The sequence below is a fragment of the Arachis ipaensis genome, chromosome B07, assembly GCF_000816755.2.
Source record: "Arachis ipaensis cultivar K30076 chromosome B07, Araip1.1, whole genome shotgun sequence".
In the NCBI taxonomy this organism is placed as follows: domain Eukaryota; kingdom Viridiplantae; phylum Streptophyta; class Magnoliopsida; order Fabales; family Fabaceae; genus Arachis; species Arachis ipaensis.
In genome coordinates this window covers 52,559,093-52,579,493 of record NC_029791.2, presented here as the reverse complement: position 1 = coordinate 52,579,493, position 20,401 = coordinate 52,559,093, and the positions used below count along the sequence as shown (strand labels likewise).

At 37.5% G+C, this 20,401-nt stretch overlaps 1 long non-coding RNA gene across 1 annotated transcript; it reads right to left on the bottom strand.

Annotated features, from left to right (window-relative positions):
- Positions 18,881 to 20,006, bottom strand: LOC107608383. Its single transcript, XR_001612840.2, has 2 exons — positions 19,923 to 20,006; positions 18,881 to 19,117 (listed from the first exon to the last, which is right to left on the bottom strand). It is a non-coding gene; the product is annotated as an uncharacterized LOC107608383 (long non-coding RNA).

Genomic DNA, 20,401 nt, shown 5'->3' with positions numbered 1-20,401 from the left:
CAAATCCTAACATGGTTTTCAAATAATCAAATTGTTTATCCCAAAAAATATAACCAAATCCTAACATGGTTTTCAGATAATCAAATTGTTTATGCTCTATCCCAAAAAAATATAACCAGGCCCAAAGTGAATAGAGGTCCGATCAAAAGATTTGACCTTATTGACACCTACTTGACCTCAAGGAGGTTGGACACGGCGACGGTAGCACAGCTATACTCATCTCAAATACTTATCTCAATAAGTAACTAACTCTTAAGGTACCTCTAATCTATTTAGATGGGAGATTTTAACAAACTTTTCTAGAAAAAGCGAACTGTTATCTACTATCAAAGGTGGAATTACAATAAAAGGTGGTTATGTATTATATTATAAATACATTGATACTCAGGTATATGTAAAATCTAATTTACTAAAAATCTGTTTAAATCTTTGTTAACTTAATCATCGGAGTCCTTTGCAGGTACTATTCCCCAACTCCTCACAAGGAACTTGGACAGCGGCACTTCGATAGTAAAAGAAGTCGGACGCTGCCTAAAAACGGGTATGGACCTCACGTTCAGACCAAAAGCAATCCAATTTCAGGTAACTCACGGAACATTGGTGCCGTTGCTGAGACCTAGAAGTCTACATCCAATCATGGAGGACGATTAGTTTAAGGACGAACATACGGCATCCGAATCTGAACCAAAGCACCATAATGATGACCGAGCACTTATGATACCTCCACGACCAAATAGAACAGGTGACCTTAACGGGGAAGGAACATCGGAACATCTTCAGCCCAGGCGAATTAGTTCAGAGGTACATCCACCCGAGAATGAGGAGCCTCTGCACCCAACAGAAATCATGGGACTCGTACATGGGTATTATGGCCGACTGTAGCAACTCGAGCAGAAGATAGAATGACAACGAGAAGTTGAAAAAGACATGCGAAGAGAAGTATAGCATCGAAGAGAATTAGAAGAAAAACTCCTGAAATTAGAAGCCGACCTACGAAATCAGAGCAATCATGCATATAGGGAGGAAAATCCTTTTGGTGGAGAAGATTCATTCATAGAAGAGATCATGCGTGCTAGGGTTCTAAGGAATTTTAAAAGTCTTGATATGGACTTCTATGATGGAACAACCGACCCAAGACATCATCTGAGTAATTTTAAAAGTCAGATGTATTTTTGGCCGATGCGTCCAATGCGACCTGTTGCAAAGCTTTCCCGATAACGTTAACTAAAGTGGTAATGAAGTAGTTTGATAGCTTACCACCTAGGTCGGTGACTTGTTTCGACGATCTCGCAAGGAAGTTTCTTGCCCGATTTTTCATTCAGAAAGATAAAGTCAAGCACGTTCCAAATCTCCTAGGGGGTCAAACAAAAGGTTGGAGAAACACTCTGAGCTTGTATGAAAAGATTCAACAAAACTTGCTTGAAAATTCAGAATTTACCTCAACAAGCAGTTAATAATGGGGTTAGTTAATGGTCTCAAAGAAGGGTTATTTTCTCAATCCATATCAAAGCGACATCTGACCTCTTTGTATGAAGTACAAGAATGGGCAAAAAGGTACAACATGGAAGAGAATTTCCGACTTAAAGAACCAGTTCCAAGGCAAAACCTTCCTTACCAAATTCGGGACAAAGATAAGGATGCAAAGAAAAAGGATGAATATAGCTCGGATAAGCCTCGAAGATACCTTAACTACACCCTGCTTTGAGTCTCTCTTGTCGACATCTACAGGAAAATCTACCACACTGAAAAACTTTCAACCCCTCGTCCTATCTAGAACCAGAAAGCTGGAAGTCAAACAGAATACTATGAGTATCACAAATTATATGGGTATTCCACCAATGATTGCTATGATTTGAAAAATGTGATAGAAAAACTAGTCAGAGAAGGTCGGTTAAAAAGGTACCTCACAGAAAGTTCGGACGATCTGAAAAAAAAGGAAGAGAGGTGATGAAGACATGGATCGACAAGATCGGCCGCCACAAACCCCTGATAGGCACATCCACATGATAGTTGGGAGATTTGCAGGAGGAAGGGTAACCAAGTCTTCTCCCAAAGGACATATAAAAGAAGTCTACCAAGTCGATGAAGAGTATGAAGTTTCCAATTTACCCACAATCTCATTCACCAAAGAAGACGCTCAAGGAGTAACCCTTGGCCATGACGATCTTGTTATGATTACAATGATACCCTCCAATGCAAACCTCCACAGAACTCTGGTAGATTAGGGGAGCTTGGCCGCCATATTCAAACTTTGCTTTTGACAAGCTCGTGATAGAAGAGAAAGAGCTGAGAGCCTACCCGACAATCTTTTCAAGTTAGGAGACACGCCCATCCGACCTCTCGGTTTCGTCCCCTTGCACACCACTTTTGGTGAGGGTGTGAAGTCCAGAACTTTGAGTATAGACTACATTGTGGTCAATGTGGCATCAACCTACAATGCATTAATAGGTCAGACCACTTTGAATTGGCTAGCTGTGGTCGTTTTCACTCCTCATCTCTGTATGAAATTTTTGACTTTAGATAGAATCGCTACCATAAGAGGAGATCAGTGGTTAGCGTGAAAATGCTATAATGAAATCTTGAATCTACAGGGAAGCATTAAGGAAAAAGATATCAACACCATTGAACTTGGTGGTGTCCAAGCACGAGAAGAACTACGACCACAATCTAGTGAAAAGACCAAAGAGGTTCAAATCGGAGAACAAGCAGAAAAAACAACAAGCATAGGAGTTAACTTGGATAAAGAGATGAAAGCAGACCTCAAGCTCTTACAACAAAATTTTGATCTCTTTGCCATGCTTGGGATACACCCCGACCTCATGAGTCACAAGCTCATTGTCTATCCTGGCTCATGACTTGTTCAACAAAAGTGACGAAAGCTCGGCTTTGAAAGAGCACAAGTCATTGAAGAACAAGTTCAAGCTTTATTAGAAGCCAGGTGCATAAGGGAGGTAAAATACTCTTTCTGGTTGGCTAATGTGATACTCGTAAAAAAATAAAATAGCAACTGAAAAATGTTTGTCGATTGTACTGACCTCAATAAAACCTATCCTAAAGTCCTATACCCACTTCTCAGCATTGATACCTTGGTCAGTTTCAGGATATCGATACTTGTCTTTCATGGATGCATACTCGAGATATAACCAGATCCTGATGTACAAGTTGGACCAAGAGAAAACCTCCTTCATCACTCTAAAGGCCAACTACTGTTATATAGTAATGCCTTTTCAATTTAAAAATGATGTAGTCACCTATCAACAGCTAATGAATAAGGTATTTTCATCCCAACTCGAAAAATTAATGAAGGTCTACATTGATCATATGCTCGTTAAAAATAAAGGAAGACACTAATCTCTTGTCCGACTTAGCTGAGGTATTCAACGTAATAAGAAAATATGGGATGAGACTAAATCCCTCAAAGTGCATGTTTGCAGTGGAGGCTGGGAAGTTCTTGGGCTTCATGCTCACCCAAAGGGGCATTAAAGCCAACCTAGACAAATGTAAAGTAATACTCGAGATGAAAAGTCTGACTTGTCTCAAGGAAGTCTAACAATTGAATGGAAGATTAGCAGCCTTATCCATATTCTTGGTGGGATTAGCCTTGAAGTCTCTACCCTTGTTCTCAAAACTCAAGAAATGGTGTGAATTCGAATGGACTCAAGAATGTGAGCAAGCTTTTCAAGACTTTAAAAGCTTTCCGAGTCAACCACCAATCCTCACCTAACTTGTTCCAGAGAAAGAGCTCATATTATACTTAGCAGTTGCAAGTAAGGCCATAGCCTCAGCTTTAGTCCGAGACGATGAGAATGGACAGCAACTAATTTATTTTGTTAGCAAGGCTCTACAAGGGGCAAAACTAAACTATCAAAAAGTAGAGAAGATCGCATATGCCCTTGTGCTCACTTCCAGAAGGCTCCGACCTTATATCAAAGCTCATACCATAAAAATCCGAATTAACCAACTTATGAAGGATATCCTCTAAAAGACAAATACTGCAGGTTGGATGCTACAATGGGCAATAGAACTATCTGAATTCGACTTACGATATGAAACTCGGATAGCAATAAAAAATCGCAATATCTGGCCAACTTTGTAGCCGAGTACACCGAAACCCAGGAAAGTCCTACAATCTAGAATTTATATGTAGATGGATCATCCAATAAAATTGAAAGTGGAGCAGGAGTCATTATAGGGAATGAAAAAGAAACTCGGATAGAACTTTCATTGAAATTTGACTTTTCAGCCTCAAACAATCAAGCAAAGTACGAAGCATTACTTGTTGGCTTGAAGCTAACCAAAGAGATTGGGGCGGTAAGGTTGATCGTGTTTAGCAATTCTCAAGTAATAACCTCTCAAGTAAATGGAACTTATCAGGCTAAAGATCCCAACATAAAGAAGTATTTGGAAGAAACGCTGGAATAATTAGCTCAATTTCTTGAAGCAAAGATCTGACATATAGCTCGGAAATCGAATATTCAAACTGACCCCCTTTTCAAGTTGGCCAGCACCAAGCCAAGGGGCAACATTAGAAGCCTGATCTAGAAAATACTCCACACACCATCAGTGGCTATCTCCAATCTAGGTTTGGTTTGGACCCCCATTATCGAATACGTTAAATTTGATATCATCCCTAAAGAAGAAAGGGAAGCACAAAACTACACTTTGATTCACAACATCCTCTATAGAAGAGGAGTATCTACACCTCTATTAAACTGCGTCTTAGCCTCCAAGACTAAAGTAGTCTTAGAGAAAGTCCACAGCGCCATATGCGAAAAACATTTAGGAGAACGATCACTAGTTAAGAAAGTGATATGAGCTAGCTTTTTTTTGGCCGACCATGCAAAGAGAGGCAGCTGACTTCGTCAAAAAAATGTCCGCCCTACCAAAACTATGCTAACTTCCATGTGGCTCCTCCAGAAGAACTCATTAGCATGTCCTCACCTTGGCCATTTGTAAAATGGGATTTAGACCTCCTCGGTACATTTTCACAAACACCCGGGTAGGTAAAGTACTTCATAGTTGGGATTGATTATTTCACTAAGTGGATTGAGGTAGAACCTCTAGCAACCATTACAGCTCAAAGAAGTCGGAAGTTTCTCTACAAGAATATTTTCACCCGGTTTGGAGTTTCACTCTTCATCACCACAGACAATGGAACTCAATTCACTGATTCAACATTTAGAAGTCTGGTGGCAATCCTTAAAATTAACAAACAGTTCACATCGGTAGAACACCCCCAAGCCAATGGACAAACAAAAGTTGCAAATAAAGTCATATTGGCTGGGCTGAAGCGCCAACTACAAGATGCAAATGGAGCATGGGCTGACGAGCTCCTTCAAGTCTTATGGGCGTATCGAACAACTTCCCACTCAACAATTGGAGAATCTCCTTTCCGACTTTCTTATGGCATAAAAGCCATGATCCCTATAGAAGTCGATGAAGAATGTAATATCCCTTCCATCAAAATGCCTTGCTTAAGTTATAGTATTTCTACTAGAAAGAATATTACGTAACCTTTTCTAATATTAACTACTTTAATTAGTAAGCCTTTATTTCAATTTCGTGTTCCAGTTTTAAGAAAATGCTAAAAAAATTGTTTTTATTCTTTAAAGTCATATATCAAAGATTTTCAATTAATAATAATCAAATAAATACTATTAATAATAAATCTTATATAAGTAAATCAAAAAATGAAATTCAGATTCAACATACTATACCTACCCCTCTGTATAAAATAAAATCTTAAGTAACAAGAGTGAGGGACTCTATGAACACAACTTGAATCCTAAATAAAGTCTACTAATCAATCGGCCGCAACTTCATATTGAGTCTTTAGGCCTGTGTCACTGAAAGAGTGGAAACTTTTGGGGTGAGAACCAAACCACAAGTTCTCAGTAGAGGTAGAGAATGCCGCGAAAGTAAAGAATAAAGCGCAAATAGTTAATTTAGTTCAACAATATTTAGTTTCATTAGTTCCATAAAACACTTTGAAGTTACATAAAAAAAAGTTGGTTATCAGCTTCGAGTTATATTCCTTATAAATTCTTTCTGCTTAAAAACAACTTCCAATACAAAAGTAAAATGCATACACAAGCAAATCAGACATTGCGGATAAACAAACAATGCACCCATCAATCAAACAGTAAAATAATATAAATAAAGCAACATACAGTACAGGTACACTCAAACAACACATACAAATGCATATAATGAATGTCTAGTCCTAGTGCAGGTAATAAGCTTATCTGTCGATTTCTGCACGCTCTTGTTACTACCTGATACTAGTTCTAGATATGGCTTTCCAGTTGGCATTAACCTCTGTAAGCGACCTCACCTTACAGGTGTGGCTTTTCCTAGCCGTTGAATGCCGAACATATCCTCTGTAAAGCATCCTTGCCCTACAGGTGCAGCTCTCTTTAGGGGTGGAAGAAGGCCAGGCAACCTGCCAGGAGCCTGCAGCCTGGCCTATGTTTGGCCTGGCCTAGCCTGACCTATTATAAAATAGGCACATGTTCAAGCTCTTATAAAAGCCTTAATATGTTAATAGGCAAGACTCAAATTCACTAATTAGACTTATTAGCCTGTCAGACTTGTCTCGACCTGTTTTATAAAAGAAGCACAGGCTCATTTAAAAGCCTTAATGTGTTAATAGGTCAGGTCCAGACTCACTAATTAATTTTATTGGCCTGTCAGGCCTATCTAGACCTGCTAAAACATAATTAAATATATAAATAATTTTTTATTATTAACAAAATTATGAGATATTTTAAATTTATTATATTTTATTATAAATACTTTTGTATATTTTAAATACTTTAAAAGATTTAAAGTTTTTATAAATATTTTTTTAAAATAATATTTTTATTTTTGTAAAAAAAATATCAGGCCTTTTAACAGGCTTTAGGCCAGGCTGAATAATAGGCCAGACTTAGTACTTAAAAAAAGTCTATAGCAGGTTGCAGGCCAGGCTCAGACCAATTAACTACATGACAGACAAGACCTGTTAAGAGCAAAGCTTGGCCTGGCCTAATCTGTTTCCACCCCTAACTCTCTCTAGCTATTGTATGTCATGATAAACCTCTGTAAGCACACCACCTTACAGGTGCGACCATCACTATAAACTGGCCGTTGTATCCCTGGAAAGCAACTTTCTCAGTATAATTACCACCGTATCACTGCTCGCTTCCAACAGTAGACAGTCAACTCAACTCGTATTCAGCTTCAAACATTTATCTCTGCTCGTTTTTAGCAGGTAAACAATCATTTCAATATTTTTCATTGTTCATTATCAATTATTATTCTCATTCAGATTTTATTTTTCTTACTCGGCCATTATTAAGGCAAAATTTCTTTTTATCTCTTACATTATAATTTATTCCAGTTTCTCTATAACTTAAAAGTTAATTAAATTGTATGAGTAACCAATATATTCCAAGTATAGGTTCATTAAGTCTATGCTGAACTAGTTTATTTTTTATACTTTGCTAAACTTCAAACAAAATTCAATTATCTCTTCCTCAAAAGACTATTTAAAAGTATTACAACAATTTCTTACTTTAATATTCTCAAAAATATTTGATAATAACATAAAAATCTGTTTCTAAATCTCATACCAGAGGCCATTTCTAAACCAATCTCAGCGGCCAAATTTCTATTCCATTTTTAAAATAACAAATAAACTTGGAATTGCACAAACTTTATGTTCAGGAAACCACCTCAGACTAATCTTTCTAACAAACTAAAACCCATAATTTTTTGATTACTCTAGCTTTAAAAATAGAGGAAAAACTAAGACTGCTTTGCAGTTTTTAAAAAACAAAAAACATCAGTAGTGTTCAATTTTCAAAATTTCATATAAAATTCAAATTAAATCTAATGACCTTAAAACTTAATATGGTTTAGGTAGACTCATTCAGGTTTCTTTTTCAATTGGTTAGAAGTCAATACTATTTTTAAAGAAGAAGTTATGTGGATTGGAAGTTGAATAATTTTCTGCAGAGTTCTGCTTTAAAATCCAGGAAATATAACCTCTTCCAAGTTTCATAACTCATTCATTAAAAAATGTACAGCCTTAAAATTTAATTCACATATATTAGAAATACTCGGTTTTCATCACCAATTAGTGTCACCTCAATATTTCATCCAGGATTAAAAGTTGTTGGTTTACAAAGTTACAGACTTAGAACACAGAACCTGATTTTTGCTGCATAATATATCATATTTCAAACATATCTTTAAAATCACAACTCCAACAATTTTAAAAGTTTACGACATTAAACTGATAATATCAAACTTTCACGTAAAATTGGTCCCATTTTAAAATTCGAATTGGAGAATTTCTAGCAGAGTAAACAAGTTACTGTCATTTTGAAAGTTCTGCAGAAAAATCAGATTTGACAACCACAATTCAAAAGTTTACCATAAATCATGTACTTAACAAAAAGGCCTTAACTTTTCTAGTCCAGCTGCATATATTCCCAAGTTTAACCCAAAGTTAGTCCCACACAATTCCGATCATCACAAAATTAGTTATAGCCTTTCAAAGTTGCTGACCTCGTTTAAAAGTAATGCAGAAAATTGGATTTCGCAGCCGAACTTTGGGAATTCATAACTAATTCTCCAAGTAATGTGCACCTCTCAAAATTCCACTACACTTATTATGGTTTACTTAGTTTTTAACCCCATATAGTTTTGATCGCTATCGAGTTAGTAGTTGGTTTTTAACTTTGGAAATTCATAACTAATTCTCCAAGTAATACGCACCTCTCAAAATCACTATCAGATTTTCAAGGGAATGTTTCAACGTCTTAAATTCCAATCCTCTAACAACTATCAAAATCAACTCCAACCAGTCACAAGTCGATTTCATAGCTGTTGAGATATGTTAAATAACCAATTTAAGAACAAACAATCCAAATTAATTAATTCATGATCAGAATCTCAATTAACTCATCACAACAATCAATAATTTAATCACAAATTCACAACTGCAACCAACTTCAATCATAATTTTGAGTAATCACATCAGCTAACCATTCTCAATTAATCTAACATATTTGCAATTATCAAATGAACTTTATAGGCATTCCAAAATTTAAAATGTTTAACTTTAAAAAAATATCCACCTGCCTCGATTAGTCGAACATGTAGTAATTAACCACGATAATCCCCTTTTTCTTTTGACTTGCGGCAACAGCGACAACTCCAAACTAAACTCTGTATCAACCTTAACAATCCCATGGTAGCATCAATAATCTACCCTTGATGTAACACCCTACCATATAGGACTTTACGCTTAAGTTAATGGGTGTTTCTGTCCATGGTTAGCTCCCAGGACGTGTCGGGTTGGCTACATAACCGATAGATGATATCATCAGCCGTAGGACAGGTATGCATCATATGAGTATTGTTTGAATTGATTGTTTGTGCATTAATTGGGAATGCCTAAGTGAATTTACTATGTTAATTGTTATATTTGCTATTTGCAGTACTTGTATTCTACCTGTGTTTGTCATTGTCTGCTTGTTTGTTTTTGTTGGTTTCACCAGTGTTGGAGGATTGGAGGAAAGGAGGAGGATTGAGAGTTTAGGTTTAAGTTTTGGGTTAAGTTAGGAATTCTTAGAAAACTACCTTGACTTATGATTTCTGTTTTAGTTCCTTAAGTTTTATAATCTGAGTGTCGGCTCTAGGATTGCCTCTGGCTTTCTCGGGACCTTATTTATTATATATGTGGCACCTTAACCAAACTGAGAACCCCCGGTTCTCATTCCATACGATATTGTTGTTTTTCAGATGCAGGTCAAGATGCACCTCGGTAAGCGTCTGAAGTTCATTTTGGAAGCGAAGTGTTATATCTTGAGACTTTGTATTTTGAGCTTATATGTTTATTATTCTATATTTAGATTCTCCTCTGTTGATGAGCAGATATTTTATACACTTTTTGTCATCACTTTTATATAGTTTTTATTATGTTTTGTTTTAGTTTTATTATATTTTCATAGGTTTTAGTGCAAAATTCATATTTTTTTATTCTACTTTGAGTTTGGGTGTTTTATGATGATTTTAGGTAATTTCTGGCTAAAATTAAGGAGCTTTGGAAAAGTCTGATTCAGAGACAGAGAAAGGACTGCAGATGCTGTTGGATTCTGAGCTCCGTGCACTCGAAGGAGCATTTCTAGAGATATAGAAGTCCAAATGGCCCGCTCTCAACGGCTATGGAAAACTAACATCTAGGGCTTTCCAGAAATATATAATAGTCTATAGGTTTCTCTGGAAATGAAGGTCCAAAACTAGCGTTCAACTCCAGTACTTCACCCCTTTCCTGGCGTTGGACGCCTAAAAGGGAGCAGATGGCATCCAATGCCCAAAAGGGAGTCCAAAGCTGGTGTTCAACGCCCAAGAAGGGTACTAGCTCGTGGAGTCACCCTTAACTCAGCCCAAACACTCACCAAGTGGGCCCGAAAAGTAGTTTTTCGCACTATCAACCTAGTTTATCCTATTTCTGTAATCCTTAATTATTAGATTAGTATATATATGAGAAGATCACCCATGTTTAGGATCTTTTACCTCATCTTTGCCAATTCGAATACTTTTACACTCTATAAGCTATGAGTCACTAACCTCCTAGGTTAAGGTTAGGAGCTCTGCTGACTTTTATGGATTAATAATATCATTGTTCTATTTCAATCTATGCATGATTCCATTCTAAGATGTATTTTCGTTTTTCATCCTAATTGAATTGAGAGTGTAACTTGACCGTCATCCTTATTCTACATGGGTTCTTGCGAGTCCTTGATGGGATAGTATTGAACCACAAGCTTGATTATACATCTCTTAGACGGCTAATCCACGACTTCGTTGGGGACTTGGCGAGATCAGTTCAGCAGAGGTACGAGGTGATTAGGGCATATGTGGTATAGGCTAGAATCAATGGAGCAGTGTTCTCGGATCCGGAAGATCCGACCTTGTCTGTGGCATTTTGAGTAGGATCACCAGGGGAATAGACTGCTAGAGTTTCACCCCCGTTCAGATTGGATGACCGCTGACCTGGCATTTGATCTGAAGCAGAGGAGATTAATGACCACTGACCTGGCGTTAGTCACTTACAGCCTGCTATGGAATGAATCATCAGAAGTTGAAGTAGACATTGAGAAAAGTTGATCCAGAAGGAGGAAGCATCTCCGAAGCCTCAAAACGTTCTCTCATCTCTGATTTCACACCAATTAAGTAGTTCTATCTTTATTCTGTTTTTATTTGTTTTTCACGACAAACTATATTTTCTATCTGCATGACTAAGATCTACAAGATAGCCATTGCTTGTTTCAAACCGACAATCTCTGTGGGATCCACCTTCACTCACCTAAGGTATTACTTGGACGACCCAGTGCACTTGCCAGTCTGTCTGTGCGAATATTGCGGAGTCAGTTTCGTGCACCAAGTTTTTGGCGCTGTTGCCGGGAATTGTTCGAGTTTGACAAACTACCGGACTATCTTGTTGCTTAGATTAGGTACTTTTAATTGTGTCTTTTGTTTTCTTTTTTAAAATCTTTTTCAAAATCCATCTTTTCTATGTCTTTTGTTTGAGTCTAGTGTCAGTTCTTAAGTTTGGTGTTCTTTGTGTGTTCTTTATTTTCTTTAAATTTTTGAATTTGTTCTTGAGTGTTCTTCTTGGTATTCAAGTTGTTCTTATTTTTTTTTCTTGTTTTGATGTTAAAATTTTTAAGTTTGGTGTCTTTTGGTTGATTTTCTTTAAAATTTCAAAAATGCTAGTGTGTTTGATCTAAAAATTTTACGTTTGGTGTCTTTTTGTTGTTTTTCTCTTTCTTCATTAATTTTAAAAGTAAAAAATATCTTTTTTTATCTTTATTCAAAAATTTCAAAAATCTTGCTTTCTTTTTTATCTTGATTAAAATTTTTTTAAAATTTGGTGTTTTCTTGTTAGTAAAGTGAAATTTCAAATCTTATCTTTTTAAATCTTTTCAAATCTTTTCTTTTAATTTGATTCTTTCCTATCTTATCTTTCTTTTAAATTTTAAAATTCAATACTTTTTCAAATCCTTATCTTATCACTGGTTTATCTCTCTTTAAATTTCAAATCATTATCCTATCTTATCTTAACTTCAATTTTCAAAATCAAATCTTTTCAAAATTCAAAAACTTTTCAAATCTTCACCATATCTTATCTTTTCCAACTTATTTTCAAATCTTTATCTTATATTGTTTCAATTTCAAAATTCAAAATCTAATCTTTTTCAAATCTTTTCAATTTTAATTTTATCTTGTTGGATTTTCCTTTCCAATATCCTATCTTATCTTATTTTCAAATCTTTCTTAATTAGTTACTTGTTTTATCTTATTTCAATTTTAAAAGTTTGGTATCTCTTTAATACTCTCCTTTCTCTTTCTTTTTCAAAACTTCCTAACTAAATCCCCTCTCTTCTATTTTCAAAAATTTTCTTACCTCTTTCTCTCTCTTTTTTTTCGAAAATCACCTATTTAATTTTCAAATATTTTTAATCAATTGGTTATCTTAGTCTTTAATTTTATTTTTCTTTTCAAATTTAATTAATAAATAAAAATAAAAACAAAAATATTTTAATTCTAGTTTCTCTTTTAACTTCTTAATATCCAAATTCTCCTACCTTTAATTAATAAATAAAAATAAAAACAAAAATATTTTAATTCTAGTTTCTCTTTTAACTTCTTAATATCCAAATTCTCCTACCTTTCTTCACCATGAACGCAAATGGGAATGAACAGTTTAGAAGAACTTTGTGGTCCTATACGGCCCCCATTCCTGACTTCTATGGGAGAATTATCAGTATATCCCCCATTAGAGCAAGTAATTTTGAGCTAAACCCTCAACTCATTACTCTAGTGCAGCAAAACTGTCAATACTCTGGACTTCCACAGGAAGAGCCTACTGAGTTCCTAGAAAATTTCTTACAAATTACTGATATAGTACACACTGAGGGAGTTGATCAGGATGTCTACAGACTGCTACTCTTGTATACCTCCCATTGGAGCAAGTAATTTTGAGCTAAATCCTCAGCTTATTATTCTAGTGCAGCAAACCTGCTAGTACTCTGGACTTCCACAGGAAAAATCTACTGAGTTCCTGGCTAACTTTTTACAAATTGCTGATACAGTACACACTGAGAGAGTAGATCAGAATGTCTACAGACTACTACTCTTTTCCTTTGCTGTAAGAGATCAAGCAAAGAGGAGGTTAGATAACCAACCCAGTTCCAGCTTGAAAACATGGAAGCAGCTTGTAGACAAGTTTCTGAATCAATACTTTTCCCCAAAGAAGTTGACACAGTTAAGGCTGGACATCCAAGGCTTCAATACTCTTCATGATGCCTGGGGGAGGTATAAAAGAATGCTACGAAAATGTCCCACTGAAATATTTTCAGAATGGGTGCAATTAGACATCTTCTATTATGGCCTAGCAGACATGGCTAGGATGTCTCTAGACCACTCTACTCGTGGTTCATACATATGAGGAAAACAATTGAAGAGGCTCATGAACTTATTGAGACAGTTGCCACGAACCAACATTTGTACTCAGTTGATGAGACTTCTAGAAAAGGAGAGGTTAAGGCAATATTTACTGAATCTAACCCTCTAGAACAAAATGGCCCATTGACTCAGCAGCTCCACGCCCTTGCACAGCAGTTACTAGAATTGTAAGAGGATTTGCAAGAAATTCAGACTTCCAACAGGAATGTAGAAGCACAGCCAAGTCAAACTAGGTAGCAATTATTTAATCAGATAAAAGAAAAGTGTTAGGCTATTCAACTGAGGAGTGGGAAAATATTAAACACCCAACCTCAGTACAACAGGAAACCAGGAGAGGAATAGCTGATAGAAGATAACCGAACTACAGCCCAAGACACCTCTAAGGGCGTTGAACGTCCAGAGAAGAATGCCATTGACGTTCAACGCAAAGAAGGGGGCAGCACTCCTGGCATTCAATGCCAAGAAGGGGGCAGCACTCTCGGCATTGAACGCCCAAAAGAGGACAGTGTTCCTGGTGTTGAACGCTAGGAAAGGGGCAACAAGGGCGTTGAACGCCCAAACAGGGGACGCTTGCACAAGGATGGCCCTATGTGATCTTGGAGCAAGTATTAACCTAATACCCGCATAATTAAAAAAGAGGCTCTGTTTAACTCACGAAGTTAAACCGACCCACATATGTCTTCAACTTACTGATGGCTCTGTTAAGCTTCCATCAGGCATATTGAGCACAAGAGTGCATCCCTCATTCTAGGAAATGGATTAGCACAAGATTGCTTCCCTCATTCTAGGAAGACCCTTCCTAGCTACAGGACAGACCCTCATTAATGTTCAAAAAGGGGAAGTAACCCTGAGAGTCAATGAGGATGAGTTCGTGCTAAATGCTATCAAAGCTATACAGCATCCAGACACCCAAGAGGAGTGTATGAGTATTGATATCATTGATTCCCTGGTGGAAGAAATGAACACGGTTGATAGACTCGAAGAAGAGCTAAACGACATCTTTTATGATGCCCAGCTTAATTTAGAGGAGCCAGAGGAAATAAAGGAGCATTTGAAAACTCCTAAAGAAGAGGGTAAGCCTCCTAAACTCGAGCTCAAGCCATTACCATCATCCTTGAAATATTTATTTCTTGGAGATGGGGATACTTATCCTGTGATTATAAGCTCTACCTTAGAACCACAGGAAGAAAGGGCACTAATCCAAGTGCTAAAGACACACAAGACAGCTCTTGGGTAGATAATAAGTGACCTTAAGGGCATTAGCCCTTCCCGATGCATGTACAAGATCCTGCTGGAGGATGACACCAAACCAGTAGTGCAACCACAAAGGCGACTGAATCCAGCTATGAAGGAAGTGGTACAGAAGGAAGTCACAAATTATCAGAGGCTGGGATTATTTATCCCATTTCTGACAGCCCTTGGGTGAGTCCTGTCCAAATTGTTCCCAAAAAGGGAGGCATGACAGTGGTTCATAATGAAAAGAACCAACTGATTCCCACAAAAACAGTTATAGGGTGGCATATGTGCATTGACTATAGGAGGATCAATAATGCCACCAAAAGGGATCATTTTCCTTTACCATTTATAGATTAAATGCTGGAGAGACTAGCGGGTCATGCATTCTACTGCTTTTTGGATGGCTATTCCGGTTATAATCAAATTGCAGTGGATCCTCAAGATCAAGAAAAAACAGCATTTACATGCCCATATGACGTGTTTGCTTATAGGCGGATGCCATTTGGCCTGTGCAATGCACCTACAACCTTTTAGAGGTGTAAATGCTCTCCATTTTTCTCTGACATGGTGGATAAATTCCTTGAAGTGTTCATGGATGACTTCTTCGTCTTTGGAGACTCATTTGACTCTTGCCTTGACCATCTGGCCCTAGTTCTCAAATAATGCCAAGAGACAAACCTGGTTTTAAACTAGGAAAAATGCCACTTCATGGTGACTGAAGGAATTGTTCTTGGGCATCGGATTTTGAATAAGGGAATAGAAGTGGATCAGGCTAAGGTGGAGGTAATTGAGCGATTACCACCACCAACTAATGTTAAGGCAATCAGAAGCTTCCTAGGACATGCAGGGTTTTGCAGTAGGTTCATAAAGGATTTTTCCGAAATTGCAAACCCCTGTACAACTTATTGGCCACTGACACTCCATTTGTTTTTGACAAGGAGTGCCTGCATGCCTTTGAAACTCTGAAAGCCAAGCTTATCACTGCACTCATCATCTCTGCTCCCAACTGGGACTTACCATTCAAACTAATGTGTGATGCCAGTGACCATGCCATTGGCACAGTTCTGGGCCAGAGACATGACAAGCTTCTGCATGTCATTTATTATGCCAGTCATGTTCTAAATGACGCACAGAAGAACTACACTACCACAGAGAAGAAATTGCTTGCAGTGGTTTATGCAATTGACAAGTTCAGATCCTATCAAATATCTACTCACCAAGCAGGATTCTAAACCCAGGCTGATAAGATGGGTACTACTCTTGCAAGAGTTTGATATAGAAATCAGAGATAGAAAATGGTCGAAAAATCAAGTGGCTGACCACTTGTCCCGGATTGAACCAGTGGAAGGGACATCTCTTCCCTCTACTGAGGTGTCTGAAACCTTCCTGGATGAGCAACCCTTTTCCATTCGGACAATACCTTGGTTTGCAGATATTACAAGTTACAAGGCTATATGGTTCATCCCCAAGGAATACAGTAGGCAGCAAGCTCAAAAACTCATTCATGATGCAAGATACTACTAGTGGGATGAACCATATCTCTTTAAGAGATGCTCAGATGGGATAATCCATCACTGTGTATCTGAGGAAGAGGCACAAAAAATCCTATGGCATTGCCATGGCTCCCATTATGGAGGACACTTTGGAAGAGAGTGAACAACTACAAAGATTCTCTAAAGTGGTTTCTACTGGCCCATACTCTTTAAGGATTCCCGAGAGTTTGTCCGTCGCTGTGAAAGTTGCCAAAGGGCTGGAAATCTCCCTCATGGTCACGACATGCCTCAGCAAGGAATCCTAGAGGTTGAGCTATTTGATGTTTGGGATAATGACTTCAAGGGTCCTTTCCCACCTTCATACTCAAACACCTATATCCTCGTCGCAGTGGATTATGTGTCTAAAGGGGTAGAGGCAGTCGCATCACCCATGAATGACACTAGAGTAGTGATGAAGTTCCTCTAGAAGAACATCTTCAGTAGGTTTGGTGTCCCTCGGACACTGATCAATGATCGAGGAACTTATTTCTGCAACAAACAGCTTGATTCTATTCTGAATCGATATGGAGTTAGCCATAAAGTGGCCACCCCATATCATCCAGAGACAAATGGGCAAGCTGAAGTCTCAAATAGAGAACTGAAGAGAATATTGGAAAGGACGGTGAACACCTCTGGAAAGAATTGGGCAAGAAAGCTTGATGATGCTCTCTGGGCATACAGAACAACTTTCAAGACCCCTATAGGAACGTCACTATATCAATTGGTGTATAGGAAGGCGTGCCACCTGCTAGTGGAACTGGAACAGAAGGCTTATTAGGCATCCAAACTCCTAAACCTAACGCAAATGCAGCAGGAGAAAAAAGGTTGCTCTAGCTAAATGAGTTGGATGAATTCCGACTAGCTGCATTTGAAAATACAAAAATTTATAAAGAAAGGGCCAAAAGTGGCATGACAAAAAGATATCTTCCAGGGTCTTTGAACCTGGACAGAGGGTCTTGCTCTTCAACTCTAGACTGAAGCTCTTCCCTGGAAAGCTCAAGTCACGTTGGACAGGACCTTTCCTGATCACTAATTTATCACCCTATGGTCATATAGAACTCCAGAGTAATTACTCTGATAAAAGATTTACTGTTAATGGCCAGAGAGTGAAACATTACTTGGGTGGTGAAGTTGAGCAAGAGAAATCCACCCTGTTGCTGACATGAGCACAGTATAGTCCAGCTAAACGACAGTAACGAATCGCTTGTTTAGAGGCAACCTAAAGATTAGTAGTTTATTATTGTTTTCAGTTTCTTTAAATTATTCTCATTTAGTATAATTTTCTTGAAATTTCAAGTATTTTTCATAGTTACTTTGCTTTCTAATGTTTATGATCATGTGTAGTTCTTACAACAGAGACAGCAGTATTTAGAGCTAAAAATAGGGCACCCTGGGGAAAGCCCCTTGCTGGCATTGAATGCTAGACAAGAGGGAAGGAGGGGCATTGAATGCCATAAAGAAGCAGCAAGACTGGCATTGAACACCAGCCAGAGGATACTGGTAGGGCGTTCAACGCCCTCAAGGAGCAGCAAGCCTGGGGTTGAACGCCAAGCAGGGGGCATTGGCAGGGCATTCAACGCCCTGAAGGGGGAAGCAAGACTGGCGTTGAACACCAGCCAGAGAGCGCTGGTTGGGCATTCAACGCCCAAAGAGGAGTGGCAAGCTGGCGTTGAACGCCAGCTGGGAGGGAGTGTCTGGGTGTTCAACGCCCAGGAGGAGCACAAAGTTGGCGTTGAACACTAGAATAGGGGTATCCTGGGCGTTCAACGCCCAATAAAGGTGGGGGAGGTTTTCGACTTTTTCAAAACATATCTTTTCCAAATCTTATCTTTTTAATCATATCTTTTAAACAAGATTCTTTCAACCACATCTTTCAATTTCAAATTCCTTTCAAATTTAAAATCTTTTCAAATCTTTCTCAATTCTTTTTCAAATCTTTTTTCAAAATTTTATATCTTTTGCAATTCTTTTCAAATCTTTTATTAAACTTTAGAATCTTTTTCATACCCTTCATACTTTTCTATCTTATCTTTTATACCTTTTTCATATATTTGATGATTAAACAAATTTTTAAACTTATCTCTTTCTATCTTTTACCAAAGTGTGAATCATATCTTCTTTATCTTTTACCTAAATTCGAAAACCCACCCTTCACTCCCTATCAAGATTCTGAAAATCAGACCGGTCATCGAACTGTTCTAGTCACTGGTTTATTGGTTTAACCGGTCTAACCGTGGTTCAACCGGAAAAACTGTTCCTTAATAAAATAATAAATAAATTATAAATAAACATCATAAAGTATCTCTCAAATTTAAAACCCTATATAAAATATCTCCAACTAAATGTAATTAATCATCAAAATACTCAAAAACTTATGGCAAATATGTTAACATTTAACATAATTATACTTCCTTTAAAAATAGTTGGATTGAATTGCAGTGCATAAGTTAAAGATAGAAAATATAGCCTTAATGTAGCTAAGTCAAAAAGTAAAACAAAACAGGTCTTTTTAATTCTTACGCTTGTAGGCTTCAATATAATCAAGACCATACAGAAGAACTTTCTTGAATGGATTTATGGCAACCAAAATAGGCCCTGCTTTTGTCTGAATTGTACAAGATATGATTAACAAGGTTAAATTAAAAGAACACTTTCCAGTTGTCTCACTGAGTCCAGCTAGATGGAACAAACATCACTATGTACTATGGTAATTCTAGATCATATCTTACTTTCCCATTAGGCAGTAAAACAACAGACTCAGTTCCAGAAGATGTTATTATCTTTACCAACTCCCAATTCCCATTTGAAAGTTGAAGTCAACACTGAACCTTTTGAAACAATGAACTTCAGAAGTAAGGAAAAGAAATAGAAAATTCTAAACTATCCATGTCTTACTAATAATGTGCATAGAAAAACTCAATCTCTTGAACTCAATAATTACATCAGTTATTCAACTAAATAATTGCATCAGTTATCATAAACTGATTTCAAAGCCAAAAAGCAGAGCAAAATTAAAAACATGAGGCATATAATAAATGAAAATATCACCAATTGCAAATTTTTTAAAGAGAACAGAAGTTAAGAACAATAAATTAATAAATCATTCACGAAATTAAAAACAGTAGCATTCAGCACAAACAGCAAACAAACATTTAGCATTCAGCAACATGACCATATCTGAACTCAACAATCAGCATTTAGCAACAAACATTAACCAATAATCACACTAAACCTCTAACCAGCAACCAGCAACCAGCAATGACAAAATAGCAACAAACATTAGTACATAAACATTCCAAAACAGTAATGACACTAAACATGCATCCAGCAACCAGCAATTACAAAACAACAACATTATAAAACATTACACAAAAATTTGAACAAAAATTTCAAAAACTAAAAAGAACAAGAAGAACCAAGCATTCAGAAATTAAATAGAGCCATCACTCATCAGTAAATAGAGCAAAATTAAAAGGAAGAAAGGAATATGAAGCAAAATTAAACAGACCCATCAGTAACCAGAAGCAAAATTAAATAGAGCCATGACTCATCACTCACCAGTAACCACTAACCATGGCAAAATTAAAAGGAAGGAGCAAATGCGAAGAAAAATTAAATAGATCCACCACTAACCTTCGACGGAGACACGGATGGCAACCGACGAGACGACGACGATAGGCGAGGTGACGGCAAGTGGCGACCCAATGACGAGCTGCTCAAAGCCACGAATAGAAAAGCCAGGGAAGATAGGGATGACAAGCTGAGCTACCTGGGCTTCGGACAGGGGGAAGAGGAAGAAGTGGAGGCACTGAGAACCTGGGGACGGCGGCGGCAAGAATCCTAGGGCTAGGGTTCTTTTTGCTTTGCTTTAGAAGGGGCGAATGGGGGTGCACGAATGATTCTCGGGATCTTGATTCGGGGAAGGGGGTGTTTCATGATTTGGTTTTATTTTTAATCACAAAACGGCGTCGTTTTTTCAGAACCGGTCGGTTACCGGTTCGGTCCAACTGGCCAGTTCTTGGCCGGTTCAGTGGTTTTTGAACGGTTTTCTCTCCAACAGTTATTAGTAGTGGACCGGACTGTATGGCCGGTTTCCGGTTTGACAGGTTCGA